We start from the raw sequence: 15,836 nt of genomic DNA, 5'->3' as shown, positions 1-15,836 counted from the left end.
GCTGGCATGAGCTCCAACAAACAGCAGCCTGTGAGCAGGGATTCTCTGGATAGGGTAGGGCCGTCAGCAGGAGGGTGAATAAAGGGTCCTAAGGGTGGTACCACTCTAGGGTTAGAAAACAGAGGCCAGGAGAAAAAAGAAAAGAAATCTTTTGATTATTTCTGAAGCTCACCCCTCCTCACTTTCCCAGAATCAGCCCCCAGGAGCAGGACATCTGCTCCTAGCAGGCTCCCCGCTGAGCTATTTTTTTTTACCAAGAATACTGGCTCACCAGGGGTGTCATTCCAAGACTTTTCTTTCCTCCTCTCTCGCTCTCTTTTTTTTTTTTTTTTAAAGTGGCTGGAGCTCTATTTGAGTGACAAAATATCTGACTAATCAGAGCTTCACCCCTGCCTGGGAAAGACTACCTGGAGGTTTTTTTTTTTTTCTTTTTTTTTTTGGATACTTCTTATAGTTGGTTGTCTTTGCTCAGGATGCCTGCAGCCAATCCATCTGGAGCAGTCCAAGCTGCAGACTGACTGTTAGGGTTTTTTTGTTTGTTTGTTTACTTTATTCTATTTATTGTTATTATTATTATTTATTATTATATACATGTGTCAATTTTGCCCCCTCCTTCTTCAGGTTGACCAAAATTAACTGTAATTGTTTTTTCCATTGCTAGGTGAGTAGGTGTCTTATCCAGTGTGAGTGGAACTTTTTTCTACCTCTTCCCTCTATCTCCTAGCTAATTAAAAAAAAAAAAACTCTTTCCTTTCACTGCTCTTTTTTTTCTTCTTCTTATCTTCTTTGCTTCCTTCCTCCTTCTTTTGCTTTCTAAATTCATTGATACTCATTTGTGAATTATTTTGGGGAAGAAATTTGACTCAGAGTGGACTCTGTGTGTGTGTCTCTCTCTCTTCTCTACTTCCCTTTCTCCTCTTGCTACCCCTAGAATTTATAGTGGACAGTAGATTTACATAAATGTTTGTTCTTGCTTTCCCTTTTTTACTTTCTCTTTCTTTTTACTTTGGATTTGGTCGCTATTTATTCTTGGACTGGAGGTGTTGTCTGGCTGACTGGTATTGGTTGAACTGCACCAATCCTTGCTTAAGTTACTATTGTTGTAATTTCTTAGGTTGGGTGACTACATTTGTCATAAAGGTATTTGATATAGCATGGCTTGTGCTCAAAACATAACAACTGAAGAACAATAGAACAGAAAAATAAAAACCACATCAATTAAAAAAAATGGTTAAATCAAGAGCAAATAAAACTGCTACCACAATGAATCAAGACGGGAGCCCAGAAGAAACTCCAAATCAGTCAGAAGTAACCACAGATAAGAAAAGTATGAAAGCAATAATAAACCTAATAATCACAGAAATTAAGACAACTATAGAGGAAAGGGCTATCAGAATTAGGGAAACAACAGATGAGACCCTCAAGGAAAAGACAAGATACCTGGAGGTAATTAATTAGTGAAATGAAAGCTGAAATAGCTGAACTAAAAGGTCAATTAGCAAAACAAGCTAATACTATAACATAACTAAAGAAAGAAGCTGAGGGAAGGGAAAGCAGGCTAACAGAATCAGCCAGACAGAGGATGACCTAGAGAAAACAAAGAGGTAAAAGAGCTCAAAAAAATATTGAGAGACACTGAAAACAACAACAGAGACCTATGGATAATCTCAAAAGAAATAACATTCGTATACTTGGCCTGCCAGAGGAAGAAAGAGAGGGAGGGGAAGTGAAAATTCTAGAGGAAATAATAAAAGAAAACTTCCCAGACCTAATCAACAGAAAGGATATTAATATGCAAGAGGGCGAGAGAGTCCCAAACAGACCTGAAGACACCAAGACACATCATAGTTACAATGAAAAGAAGTAAGGATAGGGAGTGAGGCGATAGTGCAGCAGGTTAAGCACATGTGGGACAAAGCATAAAGACCAGGGTAAGGATCCAGGTTCAAGCACCGGCTCCCCACCTGCAGAGGAGTCATTTCACAGGCTGTGAAACACTTCTGCAAGTGTCTATCTTTCTCATATCATCTCTGTCTTCCCCTCCTCTCTCCAATTCTCTTTGTCTTATCCAACTACGAAGACAATAACTACAACAAGAAAACAACAAGGGCAAGGAAAGGGAATAAATATTAAAAAAAGAAAAAGAAGAAGAATAAAGAAAGCATCCCAAAGGCTGCAAGAGAAAAACAAAAAGTCACATACAGGGGAAAACCCATAAGATTATCAGCAGACTTCTCCACTAAACTCTAAATGCCAGAAGAGAATGGCAAGTTATCTATCGAGCCCTGAATGAAAAAGGGTTTCAATCAAGGATAATATATCCTGCTAGACTTTCATTCAAACTAGATGGAGGAATCAAAACCTTCTCAGACAGACAACTGTTAAAGGAGGCAACCATCACCAAGCCTGCCCTGAAAGAGGTATTAAAAGAGCTCTTATAAACAAGAACATCACCATTATACTTGCCATATAGCAGAACAAATAAAAAATTGTTAAATAATGGCATTACAATACATTAAATCCATAATATCAATAAATGTCAATGGCTTAAATTCACCCATTAATGGGGTGCACTTTCCTGCATGCTTCTCTCAATTCATTTCAAATAATATTGCATCTGCCGATCACAACCTAATCAACGCAACAAGTGCCACCTCAGCATGCTTCACTTCAGACTGTGTCCAGAGATTTCAGGTGTGGAATGACAACCCTTCAGCTTCATTACTCAGGTGAGACATTTCCTTTCATAGTATTCTCTAATTCCATACCATGTGGTTCACTTACTAACAAAGTCCCAAAACCTAGATATAGACCAGACCAGGACCCCTGAGATAGAGCATATGTTCACAGGTATCCATAAACTAGGGCAAAATATATACCTGAAAGCAAAAGTACACAATAGTCTGCAGTGAGTACCCCCCAACATTTCATCTGCACTATTCCAGCCTTTACGTCCATAATTGTTCAACAATTTGGCTTTGTATGTTAACTCTCTTTTCAGCCACCAGGTTCCAGATGTTACCATTATGCTGAACAGACTTCCTTGGACAGAAGACCCAAACAATGTGTCATGGAGCTCAGCTTCCCCAGAGATCCACCCTACTAGGGAAAGAGAGAGGCAGACTGGGAGTATGGACTGACCAGTCAACACCCATGTTCAGCGGGGAAGCAATTACAGAAGCCAGACCTTCCACCTTCTGCAACCCACAATGACCTTGGTTCCATACTCCCAGAGGGATAAAGAATGGGAAAGCTATCAGTGGAGGGGATGGGATATAGAGATCTGGTGATGGAAATTGTGTGGAATTGTACCCCTCCTATCCTATGGTTTTGTTAATGTCTCCTTTTTTAAATAATTTATTTTAAAAAAAATTCACCCATTAAAAGGCACAGAGTGGGAAGATGGATCAGAAAACACAACTCAACCATATGCTGCTTGCAAGAATCCCATCTGACACAAAAAGACAACACAGGCTTAAAGTGAAAGGATGGAAAACTATCTATCATACAGGATAATGGACCACAAAAAATGCAGGAACAGCCATTCTCATCTCTGACACAATAGACTTTAAATTAAATAAAGTAATAAAAGATAGGCAATGCCATTACATAATGATTAGGGGATCAATCAACCAAGAAGATTTAACAATTATTAACATCTATGCACCCAATGAGAGACCATCTAAATATATCAAGCACCTACTGAACCACAAAAATACATCAGTAGTAATACAATAATAGTGGGAGACTATAAAATCTTAAGCAAACAGTTAATACCTATACTTCTAAAGCTTTTCCACAAGATCGAAGAAACAGGAATACTCCCTTCTACCTTCTATGAAGCCAGCATCACCCTGATACCAAGATAGGGACACAACAAGAAAGGAAAACTACAGATCAATATCTCTGATGACCATAGATGCCAAAATATTAAACAAGATCCTGGTCAACCAGATACAGCAGTGTATCAAAAAGATTGTTCATCATGACAAAGTAGGATTTATCCCAGGAATGCAAGGCTGGGTCAACATATGTAAGTCAATCAATGTCATTCACCACATCAATAGAAGCAAAGCCAAAAACCACATGATTGTCTCAATAGATGCAGAGAAAGCCTTTGACAAAATCCAACACCCATTCATGCTCAAAACACTACCAAAATGGGAATAGATGGGAAATTCCTTATGATAGTGGAGTCCATATATAGCAGACCTACAGCCAACATCATACTCAATGGTAAGAAGCCGAAAACATTCCGCCTCAGATCATGGACTAGACAGGGATGTTAACTATCGCTGTTACTCTTCAAAATAGTATTGGAAGTTCTTGCCATAGCAATCAGGCAAGAGAAAGAAATCAAAGGAATACAGATTGGAAGGGAAGAAGTCAAGCTCTCACTATTTGCAGATGATATGATAGTATACATAGAAAACCTTAAAGAATCCAGCAGAAAACGACTGGAAGTTATTAGGCAATATAGCAAGGTGTCAGGCTAGAAAATCAATGTACAAAAATCAGTGGCATCTCTTTATGCAAATACCAAAACTGAATAAGAAGACATCCAGAAATCATTTCCATTCATTGTTGCAGCAAAATCAATAAAATACCTAGGAATAAAGCTGACCAAAGAAGTGAAAGACCTATTTACTGAAAACTATGAGTCACTATTCATGGAAATAGAAACTGATACCAAGAAATAGAAAGACATCCCATGCTCATGGATTGGAAGAATAAATATCATCAAAATGAATATTCTCCCCAGAGCCACATACAAATTTAGTGCCATACCCATCAAATTCCACCAAGCGTCTTTAAGAGAATAAAACAAAAACTACAATCATTAATCTAGAACCAGAAAACACCCAGAATTGCCAAAACAATCTTGAGGAAAAGAAACAGATATGGAGACATCACCCTGCCAGATCCCAAACTATATTATAAGGCCACCATCATCAAAACAGCCTGGTACTGGAACAAAAATAGACACACAGATCAGTGGAACATAATTGAAAACCCAGAACTAAACCTCCACACTTATGGACATCTAATCTTCGATAAAGGGGCCCAAAATATTATGGAAGAAGGAGGCTCTCTTCAATAAATGGTGCTGGCAAAACTGGGTTGAAACATGCAGAAGAATGAAACTGAACCACCTTATCTCACCAGAAACAAAAATCAACTCCAAATGGACCAAGAAGCTGGATATTAGACTCTAGACTATCAAATACTTAGAGGAAAGCATTGGTGGAATTTTTTCCCACCTAAACCTCAAAGACATCTTTGATGATACAAACCCAATTGCAAGGAAGACTAAAGCAGAAACAAATCAATGGGACTACAGCCTCTTTGGAAACAGTCTGGAGAACTCTCACAAGACTAGGCATGGACCTTCCATATGACCTGGTAATCCCTCTCCTAGGGATATACCCCAAGGACTCCATAATACCCACCAAAAAGAAATGTGTACACCAATGTTCATAGCAGCACAATTCATAATAGCGAAAACCTGGAAGCAACCCAGGTGCCCCAAAACAGATGAGTAGTTGAGAAGGTTGTGGTATATATACACAGTGGATTACTATGCAGCTATTAATAACAATGACCCCACCTTCTTTGACCCATTTTGGATGGAGCTAGAAGGAATTATGTTTAGTGAGCTAAGTCAGAAAGAAAAAGCTAAGTATGGGATGATCCCACTCATAAACAGAAGTTGAGAAAGAAGAACAGAAAGGGAAACTCACAGCAGGATTTGACTGAATAAGTAAAAACCCTGGGTTGAGGATGAGGGTGGATGTTCAGCTTCACGAGGCGGGGTGGGGGGGGGGGGCGGGAAGGGGAGGCGGTGGGAAGGGACCTAGTCTTTTGGTGGTGGGAATGATGTTTATGTATACTCCTATCAATTTGTAGTCAGATAAATCACTATTTAATTAATATGAAAAGGGAAAATTGATTGAATGTCTCAAACTTTTTAAATCAAAGACTGAGTCTTTTTAATACATAGGTTCAGTCTTTGATATGTTGATTCTCTCAAAAGCTTAGACCAGGGAGAGCAGAAGCAACCTGTGGCACAGCTATATACAAATAATGTCAAAGGACATAAATTATGGTGATGTTGTATATGATACAGCAAATATTAACAAAGGTATATTTCAGAATTAACCCAATTGCCAAATAATGTGATTATAGCAATAACTATCTATTGTCTTCTTAAACCCTAAGGCAGCAGGATCCTCCTCCTTCCTATATAGAGTCTATATTTCTCCCAGTCCTGGAACCTCTAGGGTGGGGCTCACTTTCCTGCATGCTTCTCTCAATTCATACCAAATGATATTGCATCCGCTGATCCCTACCTAATCAATGCAATGAGTACCACCTCAGCATGCTTCACTTCAGACTGTGTCCAGAGATTTCAGGTGTGGACTGACAACCCTTCAGCTTCATTACTCAGGTGAGACCTTTCCTTTCAATAGTATACTCTAATTCCATTCCAGAAGGTTCACTTCCTAGCAAAGTCCCAAAACCTAGACAAAGACGAGGTCCCATAAGATAGAGCATATGTTCACATGTATCCACAAATTAGGGCAAATATATACCTGAAAGCAAAAATTCACAAGAGTCTGTAGTGAGTCAGCTTAAAGTTCATAATGAAATAGTGTCTACTTAGACTTAGATACCCTCACCACCTGCTTCCTATTACATTTCTCTCACTCACCCCAAAACTAACCTCATCAAAACAAGGACTGCAAAAGCTGAATAAGGGCAAGAGACTGGCATACTTTAACAATGACTCTTTAGTCACTATCAGGCCACCCCATCAGCTGGGGCCCTAGTCAGGGAGTCCTGAGATTCCCAAACAGACTTAATGGGCCTAGACCTAGAATAAATCCCTCTCTCCATTGTTACTGGTCATAACAGACCCCTTTGTGGGCCCCCCCCCATAGGTCCTTGCCGTCAACCTGGATCAACAATAGTAGAGAATGTTCCATCCTCCGAAGTGAGGGTGGACAATATACTCTATGCTACAGCTGAGGAAGGTGGGTCCTGCTATAGGGCCAGCTTGGAATGTTCCCACTTATGACCACAGAAAGTGAGCTCAGATCTACAGGGATGCAGAGGTCAGATAGGCTCCTAAGCTGAATATGGGCCCCAGATCACATCAAATCAATGGAGTGTACAATAAACAATATTTATACACCATTCCCATATTTGGGAGCTACTTTCTTCCCTGATCCAGCTTTCTGGTCCTTCTGCCAGCCATGACATCACCTCCCCAGAGAATAATTGAATAATTAGGATCCACCTTTATATGAGATTTCAGGCTCAGGCAATAAATAAATAATAAACACTAGTATAGCCACAGACCCTTTGAAATATAACTAAAATATGCCTACTAGTTATCTACAAAACAGAGACCCCCACAACTCTTCACCTGCACTATTCCAGCCTTTAGGTCCATGATTGGTCAACAATTTGTTTGGGTTTGTATCTTAATTCTCTTTTCCACCACCAGGTTACAGATGTTAGCAGCATGCCGACCAGACTTCCCTTTACAGACAACCCCACCAATGTGTCCTGGAGCTCCACTTCCCCAGAGCCCTTCCCCACTTGGGAAAGAGAGAGACAGGCTGGGAGTATGGATTGACCTGTCAATTCCCATGTTCTACGGAAGAAGGGCAAACGCTAGAAGAAGAAGCAGGGAAGCAATTACAGAAGCCAGACCTTCAACCTTCTGCATCCCAGAAGGACCTTAGGTCCATACTCCCAGAGGGTAAAGAATAGGAAATCTATCAGGGGAGGGGATGGGATACAGAGTTCTGGTGGTGGGAACTGTGTGAATTGTACAGCTCTTATCCTATGGTTTAGTCAGTGTTTCCTTTTTATAAATAATTTTTTTTAAAGAATGACCTTTTTGGTCAATATCATACCACCCCATCATCTGGGGCCCTAGACGAGGAATCCTTGGATTCCCACACAAATATGATGTGCCTCGACCTCTGATGGATCCCTTTCTCCACCATCAATGGCTACTTCCATCAGGAATGTCATCATAAGCCCTCTTATGGGCCTTCCCAGGACTCTGCCCTCACCATAAAGCAATAATGGTAGGGACTGCCCCAGTCTCCCAAGAGATGCTGGGTCTTCCTGCCCTGTCACTTGAGGAAGACTGGTCCTGAAATGAGTGCAGCCTAAAATTTTCCTAGCTGTGACCATGAACTGCGAACTCAGACCAGTAGGGACTCAGAGGTTACACAGACTCTTGTGTTAAATATATATAGGCTCCTGGGTCAGGTTAATTTTATGCTTTTTTTTTTCAAGAATGGGAGCTACTCTCTGCCCTAATTCAACTTTATAGCCCTTTTCTCTACTCTGATACCATCTTCTCAGTATTTTTGTCCAACTCCATGTTAGCTATCAAATTCAAGCAAAAACTACAGTAGCCATGGATCCCTAGACACATAGTTACAATGGACTTCCTAGCTCCTTTCCACCCTAAGATCCCTGTTCTCATCTGCTATACTCCTACTTTTTGTTTCCTGTTCATTAATCATTTCCTCCCACTTTATATCTTGCTGCCTTTTCATACACCAATTTGCAGATACTATCATGATTCCAGCCTGACTTCCCTGGACAGACAACCTCATCAATGTCTTGGAACCTCACTGCTCCAGGAACCTACCCCAGTAGAGAAAGAGAGAAACAGGCTGAGAGTATGGATCAGCCTGCCAATGCCGTGTTTAGCAGAGGGGCAATTACAAATGCCAGAAATCCCACCTTCTGCATTCCAGAAACAGTTTTGAGCCAAACTCACAGTGGGAAGAAACGACAGGGGGAAGATGACCAGAGGGCTCTGAACTCCACCTCCATCAGGGACCAGAGAGAGGAAAGAAAAGAGAGGGACATTTGGATGTAGTAATAGGTGTATATGTGACTTGGAAATTAATAAAATATGGAGCCTTAAAGGAGAGGGGCAAATATAGACAGATAGTTGTAAAAAAATAATAGTTAATCCCTATGTGCGTCCTTGGGAGAACTGCTTACAATGGAGGAACTGGGGGTCCAGAACTCTGGCAGTAGGAATAGTATGGAGTTGCACCTGTGTTATCTTATGATTTTGTAAGTTACTAATAAAAAATGAAAAACTTGGAGAAATTAATCAAAATATTATAATCATATCTCTACATTAATCATTTTTGAAAAATATTTATGTAGACAACAGTACGAGTCACATATCTTTAGTGTATGCCCAAATTAAAAAAATAATAAGTAAAAAACACAATTGCTATAGCCATCCACTGGCATTACTTGGTTCTTTAGGTAGTACTGATGATGATGAGAAGCATTTGCCCTTTGTTGAACATGTACCTTATCATCAAGTACTTTATATCATGTCTATTTGTCTCTTGATAACCTACAATATGTTACAGTCTCTATTTTACAAGTAGAGATACTGAAACTCAGAATTTTAATTTCTTTTTTTAATAATTTTTATTAGTGATCTAATAATGATTGGCAAGATTGTGGTATAAGAAGGGTATGATTCCCAGGACCAGAGTTCCATATCCCATCCCCTCCTTTGGAAGCTTTCCTATTCAGTATCCCTCTGGGAGCATGGACCCAGGATCATTATGGGGTGCAGAACATAGGAGGTCTGGCTTCTGTAATTGCTTCTCTGAAGGACATGGGCATTGGCAGGTAGATCCATACACTGAGCCTGTTTCTATCTTTCTCTAGTGAGGCAGGGCTCTGGGGAGCTGGGGTTCCTTTATCCCTTTTGTCTCTCACATAGTTCTCTGCTAGTCCAGATGCTCAGAGTGGTATTTGAGATTCTGTTTAGAATCCAGGTGAGAATGAACCAGAGACTGCTTCCAGTGGCACATCTGTGACCCCTCCTCACCGAGAGATTTGTCTCCTAAGGTTTTCAACAGTGACCTCTCCCCCTGTTTAGCCAAAACCATGAGCTAATTTTAAAGTATGGGGATAAGTGACCACAATCCCTTTTTCTGGGCATCTGATCAATATACACTTACTGGGCATAATCCCCCGTATGATTAAAATTGATTAGAGCAACCTAAATCTACTATTTAAGATCTGTTTGATCTCAGGAAGCAGAAGAAACTCTGGTAGTGCTCCCAAGAGAGAAACACGTATTATGCATTAAAAGCATCTCATAGGAAGAGTAAAAATACAGCTGAGGACCCAGAACAGTACAAAGTACTCATTAATTGATCCCTTTACTCTTACTTTATACTTACATTTCAAGACTACTACAGTTTTTCCTGCTGCTACAATGAGAAAATAGGACCACCCCAACATCTGTGTTTGCTATGCATAGCGCCAACTTCATGGGAATTTCTTCTTAATTCTTTTATAAGTCTAAATGCCAAGGAACCATTATCTCATATGGGTCAGGTCTTCACCACTAATAAAACTGATGAAATTTCACATAAATGTTAAAAAGAATCAATAGAAACTCTAGGTAAGAATGTGAAAATGTTTATCAAATTGATAAAGGAATTAGACTAAGCTGTGCACCCAGCTGGATTACAACTTTTAAATTCTGTGTGTATGGTTAGATGAGAGGCCACAGTGAATTTCTATTATAAATAGCAATTATTGATTTTTTTGTAGATTTCAGAGTGAAGGACCATATTTGCAGGCTTTGCCACAATTGTAGGCATGCAAAGTGAGGTTCAGAGAAGTTGTGGACGTCACTAATGAGTATGTGGCAGAGTCAGACTCAAGGTTTCATGCTCTTTTAACTGGACTACACTACATCTTATATTGCAAAGTTAACTCGAATTTTTAAAAATAGACTGTGTGTGCAGCAGGGATGTTCAAGATTGGTGATCAACAGAGAGGGGATCCTGAGCTCATGTATCAGAAGGGAAATAGGGAATGAAGGTTTCCCCATGGTCAGCACATCCAAGAGGAAGTATTGGGTTGTCAGAAAATTCAAGACAAACTTTTGCATAGAAAAACTTTATCAGGAGGGCTACATGGTAGCCAGGTTAAGAGCACATAGTATGAAGTACAAGGACCCACCTAAGTATCCCAGTTCAAGCCCCCAGCTCTCCAACTGCAGCGGGTATGCTTCACAAGTGGTGAAGCAGATCTGCAGATGTCTGTCTTTCTCTCTCCCTCTCATCTTCCCCTCCCCTCCACTCTCAATTTCTCTCTGTCATATCATATCCAATAAAATGGAAAAAATGGCCACCAGGTGCAGTGGACTCACAGTGCTGGCACCTAGCCCCAGGGATAACTTAACTACATTATGACTTTCCTGACAACCCAATACAGGGATTCATTCTTTGTGTTCAAGGAATGGCTGACTTCAGGGCTAATCTTCTTTTGTCATATATAATATACAGAAATCTTTTACTAATATTAACTATTCCAAACTTATATAAGGATGCCTGAGTTTCCACTAATAGAGGTGATTCTGCATTAGGGTATACTCTGACCATATGATTTTCAGGGTTTGAGAGAAATTAACTTGTCTAAGCTCTTGATTAGAGATTTCCCTTCCCCCAAGTCTGGAAGTTCTATTGTGGCCTTACACAAGATCTTCATTATTTTAGTTAGAAGATATATGACCAAATATTGTTTAAATAACTGGATATGTATGACCAGTATATCCCCAAAATTCTATGACTTCCTACTCAAGTTCATTGCAATATTTTCTGAGATCAGAAGAGTGATAGTATTTTGCTCCACATCAAACCCGTATTTTGGATAATTATACCTTTTAAAGACAAAGAAGAGACAGGAAAATCCCTTTCTTAGTCTGTGACAAATTTCCTTGTAAAGAGGACAAGTAATTTAGTTTAGAGACTAGAATGTATCAGTGAAAGGGACTGGGAGAGACAGACACCTGCTGGAGCTTCGCCAGGTTCTATCCTGTCCCCTGCTGGTATGGTCATGTGAGTCAAAGAGGAAAATTGGTGTACTCATAATGCTAATGATGTGTAAATGCATTTCCAGCTATTTCATTAAACTGGCCTTTTCAGGTTCATTATCATTAATATTTATGCATGGGATATATTCCTCCAGAGATTCTGCAAATAGCACTCCTATTGTTCAGGTAAAATTTATAACAAGTTGGATGAAGGGAAGTACTGGTGAGTACAGGCTTGTAGTTCTCATTGGAAATGAAGACTTTCTCCTGGTTTTGTATGAGTATGGATTTTTACTCTTTAGTTTTAGGCATCTTTTAAATATGGATACATTATTATGCTTTTCTGACTCTAAGTGGGAGTGTGCTGGAAGGCAGAAATAGTAGTACAAATTTCCCGAGATAAAGTCTTTCTTTGTAAAAGACACTCTTTACCACAGTCTATTTTTTCCAGCAAAGGGACACCAGTTCCTTCGAGTGCAGGGTCCCTGTTCAGTGGAATGGAAGGCAAGAGCTTCTTTCCTGGAAGAGCTTATAGAGGTGTCAACCACACCTGCCAGATGTTTCCCATTAACACACTGCAGATGGGGCTTGAAATTTCTGCCAGGAGTAAGGAAGTGACTTTACTGCTCACCTTTACTATACATCTCCTTATGATGCCTGGGTGAGCTGGGGATATCTGGGGGGCATGGCCTATTTAGGTTTTACAATCAAATGTTACCTCTAATACATTAAACTAATCTATATTGCTTAAAACCTGTTTTGAAGAGCATGAAGAAGTTCAAGAGCACAAGTTCTCTAGTAAGATCATAAGCACCAACCCCATAGGCATGGCCTGTCCACAAACCAGTTTCCTGAAAGTCACCTAAAGCCAGGCTCAGGTGAAACAGATGATCTTGATGGTACTCTACAATAATTCTGTGTTTCCTTGCTGTTTATATTCTAATAAGATCTTGTTTAGGTCGGAAACGGAACAGATGCTGAAGTTGTCCATACAGTGGTGTCTGTGGTACCTAGAACTCACTGAAAATGAATGATGTGATATGTGGTCTCCAAGTCATGGCATGAAGTGAAAAGGAAACACTTTCCTGTGAGAGAGAGTGGGGGGGGGAGGGAAGGAGAAAATACAAAGTGATAGGAGGAAGATGAGCAGAGGGCTCTCTTTCCATCAGGAGAGAGAGGAGGAAAAAGGGAGAGACAAAATTTGGAGGTAGTAGTAAGTATATATGTGACTTGGAAATGAAGTGAAGATGGAACTATAGAGAAAAAATGGGCATATATATATATAAATATAGACAAATATTTGTGATAATTATAGTTAACACATATCTACAATCTCGGGAGAACTGCTGTAGCTTAGAGTGGAGAGAATGGGGATCCAGAACTCTGATGGTGGTAACAGTGCGGAGTTGTACACTTGTTATCTTATAATTTTGAAAATTAATATTAAATAACTAATAACAATTAAACAGCAGCAAAAACAACAAATAAGACAAAATAAAGACACCATAATGCGACTCCACCATCTGTGAAGCTTTCCCCTGGTACAACATGTCCATGGCATTCCCATATGGTGCTGCTGGGACCCAATCCAAGGTGATCATGTTTGATAAGACATGCACTCTTTGAGGTGCTCATAATAGCTAAAACCTGGAAGCAACCCAAGTGCCCAACAAAAGATGAGTGGCTGAGAAACCTGTGGTATATTTACACAATGGAATACTATGCAGCTATTAAGAACAATGAACCCACCTTCTCTGACCCATCTTGGATGGAGCTAGAAGGAATTATGTTAAGTGAGCTAAGTCAGAAAGACAAAGATGAGTATGGGATGATCCCACTTATAACAGAAGTTGAGAAAGAATAACAGAAAGGGAAACTCAAAGCAGGATTTGACTGAATTTGGAGTAGGGCACCAAAGTAAAAACCCTGGGTTGAGGGTGAGGGTGGATGTTCAGCTTCAGGGGTGGCGGGGTAGGGGGGAGTGGAGGGGGAATGGGACACAGTCTTTTGGTGGTGGGAATGGTGTTTATGTACATTCCTATCAATTTGTAGTCATATAAATCATTTTAATTAATATGAGAGGGGAAAATTGATTTAATGTCTCAAGCTTTTTAAGTCACAAACTGAGTCTTTTTAATACATAGGCTGAGTCTCTGATATGTTGACTCTTTTTTTTTTTTTGCCTGAGCCTGAAATATGATATGCAGGTGGATCCTAATTATTGTCTGGGGAGGTGATGTCATGGCTGGCAGAAGGACCAGAAAGCTGGATCAGGGAAGAGAGTAGCTCCCAAATATGGGAATGGTGTATAAATATTGTTTATTGTACACTCCATTGATTTGATGTGATCTGGGGCCCATATTCAGCTTAGGAGCCTATGTGACCTCTACATCCCTGTAGATCTGAGCTCACTTTCTGTGGTCATAAGTGGGAACATTCCAAGCTGGCCCTATAGCAGGACCCATCTTCCTCAGCTGTAGCATAGAGTATATTGTCCACCCTCACTTCGGAGGATGGAACATTCTCTACTATTGTTGATCAACGTTGAGGGCAAGGACCTATGGGGGCCCACAAAGGGGTCTATTGTGTTGTTCCTAAAAGAGATGACCAGTAACAATGGAGAGAAGGAATTATTTTAGGTCTAGGCCCATCATGTCTGTTTGGGAATCTCAGGACTCCCTGACTAGGGCCCCAGCTGATGGGGTGGCCTGATAGTGACTAAAGAGTCATCATTAAAGTATGCCAATCTCTTGCCCTAAGTCCTTGCTTTGATGAGATTAGCTTTGGGGTAAGTGAGAGAACTGTAATAAGATGCAGGTGAGGAGGGTTTCTAAGTCTAAGTAGACACTATTTCTAAGTCTAAGTAGACACTATTATGAACTTTAAGCTGACTCACTATAGACTACTGTGTATTTTGCTTTCAGGTATATATTTTCCCTAATTTGTGGATACATGTGAACATATGCTCTATCTTATGGGACCTGGTCTTTATCTAGGTTTTGGGAATTTGCTAGGAAGTGAACCTCCTGGAATGGAATTAAAGAATACTATGAAAGAAAGGAAAGGTCTCACCGGAATAATAAGGGTGAATGGGTTGACATTCTATGCCTGACATCTCTGGACACAGTCTGAAGTGAAGCATGCTGAGGTGGTACTCATTGCATTGATTAGGTAGGGATCAGCAGATGCAATATCATTTGGTACGAATTGAGAGAAGCATGCAGGAAAGTGAGCCCCACCCTAGAGGTTCCAAGACTGGGGGAAATGTAAGCTCTAAAGAGGAGGGAGGAGGATACTGCTGTCTTAGGGTTTAAGAAGACAATAGATAGTTATTGCTATAATCACATTATTGGGAATTGGGTTAACTTTGAAAAATCTGTTAGAATTTTCAGTATCATAAACAACATCATCATAATTTATGTCCTTTGACATTATTTGTATATAGCTGTGCCACTGGTTTCTTCTGTTCCCCCTTGTCTAAGCTTTTAAGAGAGTCTTAATTTTAATCCCCAATACCTAGCAGAAAACCTGTTACAGGATATTTGCTCAGGGTCTATGGAGCAAATGGGCTCTGTCCTACTCAATTCCTGCATCACAGAATTGTTTGCAAAAAGGGTCCACCATACTATTGGGTGAGTTTTAAAGTGGATATAATTAGCTACATCCCCAAGATACTCAAGACAGGATTCTGACCAGAATCCTGGTCAAGCTTCAACATTTACTTCTCAATTCAGATTGCAGAATGAATTAAAATAGGTTATTGACTCTGATGGATTTCTTCCTATATCTGCTCCTACACAAATTTCTGCTTCCTTGGTAGCCTCAAGGAAATATCTGGGTGCTGCCCACAATTACCCAGTGTCTCTGAATAGGTGCCAGTGTTTAGCTGCACCCTTTGGGCAGTATGGGTGGAAGGCCTGTACAGGCAAGTCCCTGAGCT

Source organism: Erinaceus europaeus, chromosome 2 (assembly GCF_950295315.1).
Source record: "Erinaceus europaeus chromosome 2, mEriEur2.1, whole genome shotgun sequence".
Taxonomy (NCBI): domain Eukaryota; kingdom Metazoa; phylum Chordata; class Mammalia; order Eulipotyphla; family Erinaceidae; genus Erinaceus; species Erinaceus europaeus.
The sequence above is the reverse complement of the archived record's forward strand: the minus strand, read 5'-3'. Positions refer to the sequence as shown.